Here is a 10350-nt window from a genome sequence, read left to right as displayed (position 1 = left end):
ACATGTTGATTCATATTCTCATGCTCCATACTCACATGGGGATAATAACCCACGTGGAAGAGGACAAAGGGCCATTGTGGAAGGAGCCATGGGCGTGGAGGTCATTCTCTCGTTGTTGTGTAAAATGTAATTGAAGTGGACCTGCAATTGATGTAGGAGATGCAGATGAATGTGCAAGCAAAATGATTGAACTGCAATGCAATCCTGAGGCCAGGTTGTAATGGTTGGATGAATGCATGATTTGGAAATGGTAAAATGGTTTAGACTTCAGTTTTATTGGAAGTGTTAGAGTAATAGTTAAGTAGATGTTTGATCAAATGTGTGGGGAGATGAGTTGTATGGTGGGTCGGATTAAGCCCATGGATAACGGGTTTAGGCTTAGGACAAGTTTAGAACCAACCCAATTAAATTAGTAAACCATTAGATATGTTTGCATGATTCTTGTGTATGCCTTTTAGGCTAAATTCTTGGAATGCTTGTGTGATTAACAATTGATCTTTATTAACAACGATAAAATCAACAGATAAACTAGTGGATTGAGGATCGCAAGGTACGTGTGGCCTGTCATCAATTCAGGTGGGAACTCTATAACCTTCTTGTAATCATTGAGATTTCCTTCTATCTGCGAGCATGATGTGCACTTACTTTTGCGAGCATATTTGTGTGTAATTGGATGGGTATATTGTGCAATATAAGTTGTTGGGTTCTCCAAATTTTATATCTAATTTATGCTGATTAGGAGTTGGTTTAAACTCCAATTATTTATTGTTATAGCTGGGTCGGACTCCCCAATATTACTTTCTATAATTTCTTGTGAGAATCCATTCGTTGCATATTATGCTTGATTGTAAAACCTTCAGGACTTGTATGGTAGTTCTGGAATCACGGGTGAGACATGCAACTGTGAGGATGACAACTATTATTGGAGTCTGGAGTTATTTTACTGACGTTTTTCTCATTAGAAAGGCGAAGTTAAAATGACATATTTTTTTGGTTTGTTCTAATATGGCTTTTGTAGATCATCCGGTGGTGGTCTTTCATAGGTATTGTTACTAAGGTCGCAATATGTGAGGAAGTGGAACTAGAATGACCTATCTTTCATGAATGTTATAGATCGATGTTTGCTGATTGCTGGGTGAATAGCTTGATGTGTGTTTTCGTGATTTCCCATTGAGAAGTGTTTGTGTCTCTACATAGATTATTGCTAAGTCAAGTAATGCGAGATGTGCAATATTTTTTGAGTAGTGCGAGATGTACGCTATTATTTACTTATTTTATATTGCCCGAGTAGCGCGAGATGTGCAATAAGGATTAAGTAGTGCGAGACGTACGGTATTATGTATAGAATATTTTATTTGTGGAAATTACGCAAGTACATGTTATGCATGTTAATTTTTATTTAATATTCTTTAGAATCGTGAACATGTTAGTGATCACCAAAGAGTTATATGTTTATATTGGACACCCCTTTGGGATGATGTGCTTACTCGCTCCCACTTTCAGTTTCAGTTTCGTAACAAATGGTGCGCGCGAAGATATTCATTTTCTTAGCTCTAAAGCTTTATTGAATCTAAAGATGTTGCAATATCTTTTATATGTATTCTTTGTTAATCTATAAAACAACACATTATTATTATTATATTCATATCACTCGAGAGATTTTCATTTAAATAACATCAGAGTATATAGGTTTGTTCTGTGATTAGTTTATGTAATTGAGATTCTTAATATCTTTAATCTTATTTGTTGTTTCAATTAGTTTGTTGTTTATACAGTTGGTATCAGAGCTCACTATTAGATCTTACATGGGAAACAATAGATGATAGTTAGTATCAGATGGTGAACTAGATTCGTTTAGAACCGAGTTGGGTTCTGAGATAAATTTTAAATCACTAAAAGTTATTAAGAACTAAAAGTTTTACTCGTTGTTTCTTTCTTGTTGTGTGTATATGTAGTATGAAGTAAAATTTATAGGTTAAAACCAATATTGTGGTTTAGAAGTTTTGATAGAAATTTGGGAATACTTAGTGAATTATGAACACTTAGTCAATTCAGCACTACAAAATAGTGAGTTTAATAATTTTGATGGATCACAAATTCATTTGTAAATTTATATGAGTACCTTTGTATATGTTAAGAACCATTAATCTATTGAAATAGAAAGTTAGTGTGAGGAACTTAGGCTTCCCTATTTTTTAAAATCTAAATCAGACGAACGATTAGCTTATTCATATAACAGTTTATGACTTAATCTTGAGTCACAAATGTGATCAAACATGTCTAGATAGTGTTTTTAGAGAGTTTTCCAAATGCCGATTATCTCATAGAAATAATTCTGATGCATCTGAAAATATTCGACAAGGTAAGTACGTGTACTGTATTCCTGTTCGTGACTATTTTTGTCATGGTACGTGTACCTGGTTTGTATACCTTTAAGACTAAAACAGGTTCAAGAATCCACATATATTTTCCGGTTTGCATATTGGGTATACGTACCTTTCCGGTTTAGAAACCAACAAATATTTTCTGGTCGGCATACTAGGTATGCATACCTTTCTGGTTCACGAGTCAACTGACTTTTTATAGTATGCATACCGGGTATGCGTACTAAAAAGTCGTTGCCGAACTATAGCTACGCCGGTACGTGTAATGGTTACATGTACTATGGCTCCAGACTTATAGAAGTTGTCTCAGTATGTGAATTGGTATGCATACTGTCCTATATCCAGATTTACAGTAGTTCTATATCTCTCTTATAATTGATTCGAAACATTCCCGAATAACATCAATACACATATCACTGTTCCAAGCTATTTTCAAATGATTAAATATTGGATCATAATTTAGGTCATAAAATCTTACTCATCTTCAACAATTTACTACTCTTCATAACCGAATTACTTCTTGGACTACATATTACATCATCAACTTTAATTCAAAGACTCATTCTTTATATTGAATGATTGCAACTATTTGGCATATTTGAAAATATAGGTGTAGAGTTCACTTTCAACAGGAAACAGTCAATCCTAACTCTGCTTTTACATCCACTTTTTAAATATTTGGCTGATATGGTTCATACTTCTCATCTATCTCATAATATTCATTATGTAGTGAATGAACATCATTGGACTCCTCCACCACCAGACACTTTAAAAATCAATGTAGATGCTTTTTTTCATAAACCTTTTCATTTGTCTGGTATTGCTATGTCGACTAGAAATTTTACACGGTCATATGTCGCAGGAAAGGGAGTTCTTAGAAGAGTAACTCATGTTCATCAAGCAGAAAGTTGGGTTTTATTAGAAGCTATGCATTGGGCAATGCAACACAAGTGGAATATGGTAATCTTTGAGTTTGATTGTAAAAATATAATGTTATCTGTCAATGAAGGTTTGCTTCCTTCTTGGCAATCTTCTACTTTGTTAAATAAGTATGTTTGTTTTTGTAATAATATCAGTAACCGGTCTTGTGTTTATGTTCCTCGAGTTTGTAATAAGGTGGAAGATTACTTAGCTAAATCTGTTCGTAGATCTTATAATCCAGGCAGTGGCGAATCTTCACCTAAATTTTCCGAAGAAAAAAAAAACATGTATTTTTCATTAGAATTAATCATTGCCCCCTCATTATTTACGACAAAATCTGCATAACATATACTCCATTCATTTCAAAATAATAGGCTGGTTTCACGTGTAATTTGTACATGAAACCAACCTATTTTTTTTTAAAAAATGGAGGTAGTACATTCTAAAACTAATTTTCAGGCTTATTTGTCACATAAGGGTAACTTGTATAGAACTAGAAACTCCCTTAAAATTAAGGATAACTTGTAGATAATGCCTATTCTACCGAAATCAAAATGATTTCCTTAGGTTTGAGTTCTATTTGGTGATTTTTTTTGAGTGTTATATAACGACTTAGGTAGATCATTTCTTTACAAGTTTTATTTGTTAATGTACGTATATTCCGGTTTGGATGGACTTGATGGTATATAGTTTACTTTGATTTTGATGTATGTGATTTTTTCCAGTTATATTCTTCAAGAATAAAGTGCGCCCACATTAAAATTTTGTTTTGGATTTGCCACTGAATCCAGGGAATGGTGGCAAGTTCCATCAACTGCTCTACATGTAAATTACCCTGTTAATTAAAAACCTATGAAATTTACTATATCACCCTTACACCAAAATAAAAATCTAAATATGAAACCTAGAATCATTCCGAATGTCCCAATTTCCTTCTTTCTAAAGGCATCCCTCATTCACCCGGAAAAAAATAATCTTCAAGTTCTTTACGTCGATTGATTATCAAATCATACCGAAACTCCTAGCCAGAAACTGAAATTGAAAAAAACAACAAATAATCATAGTCTAAAGAATTGCTCTTGATCATCATCAATATATTATCAATCTCAAAACAAGCAGTTCCAAAATCTCTATCTAGAATCACGATCTCTATATGGAAAGTTTCAGTTATAACCGTCGGCACTGAATTTATGTTGAAGACCATGCCGTTATTGATGTAATGTTGAAGACCCTGCCGGAAAAAATAATTTCCTATGAATGCCATGCCGGCAAGATGTTCTGATATTGTTCTGCAATTTCTTATCAATGTCGGCATTGAGTAAGTAGCAAAACGAAATTCTCTGTATAAAATTTCACAACTGTCGGCATTGTTTATGATGAACTCCCGGTGCCGGAACTGTTTCCGGCATGCTCGTGCTTTTTTATTCAATGTCGGCTTTATTTTGATATATAAAGACGTTACGGATACCATGCCGGCTACCTTTAATATGCCGGTAGTATATGCAGTCAAATAGTTATTAGTTAGTGGTTTAAGTTCTGCATTCGTTAACTAGAGATCCAACTCCATTATCTTTATTACCTTTCGGGAGATTTAGGGTTTTAGAATTACATGGTTGTAATCTTTTTAATTCTGTTGTAAAGGATTGTCAAAGTTGCGGCATACCTTGGAGAAGACTATTTTTCATGATTCCACTGTAAGTCTTGATTATGAATTTGAGTTTTGAATTCTACTATGCTTTTGAATGTTCTGATAATTTTTTTTTGGTTTTTGATTTTGTGAATTTTTGTAAGTATAGGATGTAAATTTTTGTGAATTTTTTCCTTCTGATCTTGTGAGAATTTGGTCCTAAACCTCTTTTTCACAGCATGCGAAGATCTTGCTAAGATCCCATGATCACCACCACCAAAACCATCTTGTTCATCAGACTCTGAAGGAAGTGGACTCATGTTATAAGGAAGTATCAATGGATGATGGTGATGATGAGGTGTAGTGATCCTCTAAAAGGTATGATAGCACCTGTAGGGTACCCTAAAGCTTCTGATCCCAAAACTTTGTGATGACCTTCCCATTTTTCTGTTGATATGCGAAGGCCGATAGAAATCACAGGAAGTAGCTTCACCTTCAATCTCTTTCCTATGAAAATTTCTATCGCAACTAAGCTGAAAACTTTAATATGGAGGAGCCGAGGCCTTGCTTTGCAATCTAGAAACAATGGTCCTTGAGAGAATTCTTGTGTTTTTAGCACAAATACATGATGCAACAGAAGGATAATGAAGAAAACTCTTATTCAGGGAGTCTAGGAGTAACATTGATGTCGGCTTTTTTCCCAGGGAAAATAAAAGGAAACTTTGTAACACTGTCAGGTAAGTAAGTAACTGAAAGATGGTTCAAGCCATAATGGTGCAACACTTCAAGCCGTAGTTGGTGGTGGCAAGATATCTGAAGGTAGCTTCGGTGATGGGCTTGGCATAGTGCAACACTTGGTCATGAAAATGCTACCACAACTCCCGAATCTGGGATCTCCAAGGTGGATTTTCAGTTATAAGATGTTGTGAGAGAAGAGGGAGACAACTACGAAAAGCTTCGCATCAAGGCAGTAAATCAGTGTCTCAGTATGTCCTAGCAATTAGAAATAATTGACGAAAAATGTAGCACTCATCTGGTAGACCGAAAAATATAACACTCATATGGTATGATAAAATTGTTGGTACCTCATGCAGTGGAGTGGACACCTCGGTTGATCTCTTAATGTGTGTGACTGAAGCCAGGATTTTGGTTTGTCATTTTGTTCACTGTTCTTTTGTCAGGAACAAAATATAGAACATCCTATTAAAATTGTGAATTTTTACACTGCATTTGAGAATGGTGAACATCTTCAGATTGGCACGTCATAAGTAGGCAATGGTTCTAATCATACTTTGTCAGAAACTATAATTTTCTTATTTTTTTTAAAATAAAAATCAGAGGCAAACTACAATCCTAATATTATTCTTTCTGTTGTAAACTTATTCTAATGGTTGTTTCAGTTCCGTTGGATCCCAGATGATCTCTCATTCTTCTGAATTCTCATTATTGAATCTTTTCAAGAAAGAAATAATCTCTCTTTTGTTTCTGAGGCCCTACTCGGAATATGGTGAAAGTTATTGCAAAATTTTGCGGCAGTACTTAAGTTATAGGTGCTTGGCACCCAATTCGAAAATGCTGAAACTTAGCCAGCAAAAATGGTCAATTTTGGTAAAATTACTTGTTTCAAATCGGTAGCCAAACAATTTCTTCTTCAGGCTGGATTAAGATCTTTGTGTATGGTTCTTGGGATATTCTCTATACTTGACAAGCTTCTTTGTGTATGTGATATGGTCATCTACGATAGTAGGAGATATAATGGCTCCATTTGAAGGAAGTTGATGATGTGTTGTTGATGAAGAGATAATAATGTGGTTGTGTGAAATAGGTTCATGATGAATTACGTGAGAAGCATGAATATGGATGTGTACTCCTCCTCCACCATGATAACTGCTTATAATTGGGATTGGTATTTCTCCTTCATGAATAGAAAGATCCTATCCCAGCATTGATTTGAAAATAAAAAATAATACCGGTAAACAATGCCGGCATACTCGACTAATTGACCACAATGCCGGGAGTAGCAAAAATCTGCTCAGGAAAAAAGAATTCTATAACAAAAATTACCGGTATAGACAAAAAAAAAAACCGGCAACACATTCTAGCATAGTCTTCAAACATATTCTATGTCGGCATAAAAAACGGCATGGTGTTCATGCTAAAATCTATGCTGCTAAGATTCCGGCGGCGAAAAACTAAGTCATTTATGCCGATATGGTAGATAGTTTGGCCGACATTGAAGATTGTAAAATAACTGTATTTTGAAGATAGACGATATTGGTACGTACGATGCTAATCTTTTCACTAGTTTTATAGGTAATGTTTCGACCTGTGTTGTTCTTGTGGAAGTCTTATTTTCTGGGAAATTACCTTTATCGTAATAACATAAGACTATCAACATTGTTCTGTTCTGTATTCGAGACTTCTTTTTGTACTCTAACGTGGTCCTTTTTTTTGGTACAATATTCTAACATGCTCTAGGCTAGATACCAAGTTAATATCGCTGAAAATCCCAACTCTTGTATCTTTTGTTCTATGTTTTAAAATGTCTGATTTGTGATCGAGTCCAAACAGCTAGATATCTTACTCACAAGTTCTCAAATTAGACTAGTAAAACGAACCTAAACATCTATATATCTTACTCACAAGTTTTCAAATTAGAGTTGTGAACTAACTAGAACATCAAGTTCAGGAAATTGTTGCACCTGCCGCCGGGAGAAAACAATAGGAGAGTTTCCTTATTGGGAACATAGAGTGGACTTATTGTACTTTTCATACCAAGTGTACAATGGATTTTGTTCATACCAGGGATTTTGGTTGGTGAAACAAGCTTTTTAGTTATGTTTTATATATCCATTAGGAAGGTTTGGAGATTATGATTCTAGAAAGACACTTGGAGTGTTCTGTTCTTTGTAACTCGTTTTTGTTGGAACCTGATGTAGAGATTGTTGTTGTCATGTGAGGCTCATTTGGTGATTTTATGTTAATCTTTGATGAAGGGGACTCAGATGGACTTGATGAGTACCGCATAAGAAATCGCTTACATATGCGGAAAGATTAATGGAAAAAAAAACAGTTGCCTACTACTGCCATCGATTTAAAAACTTTACCTAACCCTACGCCGAAAGATGGAAAACATGCAGTTGTGTTACCTGAAGAGTATTGCTGTGAAGGATGTGAGATTTGGAAGTTCAACTTAATAGGTCGATTGGACTTTAAGGAACTAAATTTTAATGATGTGTAACTACACCTAACGCAACGATGTCAGCTTGGTGAAGGTCGTGTCCAGTTCGTGCCAATGAAAATAGGATTCTTCGTTATAAAGTTGAAGGAGGAAAACAGTTAGATTTTTGAGGCCGAAGCTTGGGTTACATGACAACAAAGATTGAATCTCATGGAGTGGTTTCCAAGATTTTACGCGTATAAGCAAAAGACTTCCCATGCTACCGTGTGGGTGAAGTTTCCCGGTTTGCCAATGGAGTACTGGATTGAGAAGAAGCTTTTAGCAATGGGAAAATCATTGGGAACTCCCATTGTGGTGGATAAGCGTACATTGGATCATGAGTATGGTTATTTTGCCTCTGTGCTCATCGACATTGATTTTGCAACGCATGACACTGACAACGTTCATGTTACAGTTGGTGATAGGGAGTTCTGGCAACCAATTGAGATTCCTACGATGACGAAATTTTGTTCAAAATGTAAGATCATTAGTCATCTTGATTCTGAGTGTAAAAGAAAGACAAAAACAAAGAATACTAGGAAGCATCAACAGATAATACCTTTGCAACGGTCTAGTAAGGATGTTAATACGGACTGGAAGTTAGTTAAGCACAAAAAGGAAGGCAAACAAACTCAGGGCGTGTCCTCTGCTTTGAATGTTTCTCCGAATGTGAATACTTTAGCTGTGGAAGAAGGGGAGATTGTGTTAGGGAGCGGTAGTATGGCTTTGGCAAGACAGTTGCAGGAGAAGCTAGAAAAATATGAAGCTGCTTATCACTCCGCCTTTGTTGAATTGGCATACAACATTAGTTTAAAGGGATACGAGGGGTATGCCTAGTGAAGCTAAGTCAACTATGGTTTCTGAAGCGAGAAGAGTAGGATTCCATTTGTTGATAGGATTGTTTCTAGTTCTTGCGTCACTCCTTAATAAAATAATTAATATTATTTTAAGTGCTCTGTGAATGTAACATCTGTTTTTATTATTCATTTAATTAGTTGTAACGTCTTCTTTTATTATTTGTTTAAGTAGTTCTACTGTTTAAAATTTATGAGCTTTGTATTCTTTGTTTGTACTTTTTGATAACTTTGAAAATATAGTAATGGGTTATAGCATTGACGTTAATTATTGACCGTAGTTTACCAAGTATTGTCGATTTTGACTAGGTCACCATTAAAACCATAAAGAAATTTGGTTTCTAAGAAATTCATTTTGACCATAAAGAAATTTGGTCCTCGAATGATGGTACCGGAATTGGTCATACTAATGTCCTTTAACCTTGTCTCATGTAGATGAGAAAGACGGAATCAATCCGACAAGAATTTGGATTGTTGGACTCGGATGGACTTGAGTACCACAGTTGGATGGCTGATGTGGAGAACGCTTTTGTACCAAAAGAATGCATCCATACCATCAAACCCTTTGCTGACAAAAAAATTCCCCAGCAACTGAAGTAGAAAAGGCTGGAGCTCTCAGATATTTGAAGAGACATATTGAACCTAATCTCCTTTGGGCATACCATTACATAAGGTGTCCTAAAGAACTATGTGATGAACTAGAAAACCGTTTTGGGAACATCCAGGATTCCTTTCTCCCACAACTGAATGAACAATGACACGAAATTCGTTTTCTTGATTATGTAAAAGTAAGTGATTTCCATAAAGACATGCTTCAGCTACAAGCACGCATAAATTTTTGTGGAAAGAAACTGACTGATGATAATATGATTCAAAAGATATTGTCTACTTTCCCTTTGTCATCCGTCATTTTAGCCAACCAATACCGCATAGAGGTTGACAATAAAAGAATAATAACTTTTAGCAAGTTGATCAACTTATTGCGGGTAGCCGAAAGACACAATGAAATTCTAGTAAACAACAATGCTATAGCTGTCGGGAAGAAGAAAAATCCTGAGGCTAACTACGACAAGGATAACAAAGGAAAAAACCCGAAAGAAAAGAGGGTTAAACATGTTGATTCATATTCTCATGCTCCATACTCACATGGGGATAATAACCCACGTGGAAGAGGACAAAGGGCCATCGTGGAAGGGGCCATGGGCGTGGAGGTCATTCTCTCGATGCTGTGTAAAATGTAATTGAAGTGGACCTGCAATTGATGTAGGAGTTGCAGATGAATATGCAAGCAAAATGATTGAACTGCAATGCAAGCCTGAAGCCAGGTTGTAATGGTTGGATGAA

The sequence above is a fragment of the Papaver somniferum genome, unplaced genomic scaffold (genome assembly GCF_003573695.1).
Source record: "Papaver somniferum cultivar HN1 unplaced genomic scaffold, ASM357369v1 unplaced-scaffold_70, whole genome shotgun sequence".
Classification (NCBI taxonomy): Eukaryota; Viridiplantae; Streptophyta; class Magnoliopsida; order Ranunculales; family Papaveraceae; genus Papaver; species Papaver somniferum.
The sequence above is the reverse complement of the archived record's forward strand: the minus strand, read 5'-3'. Positions refer to the sequence as shown.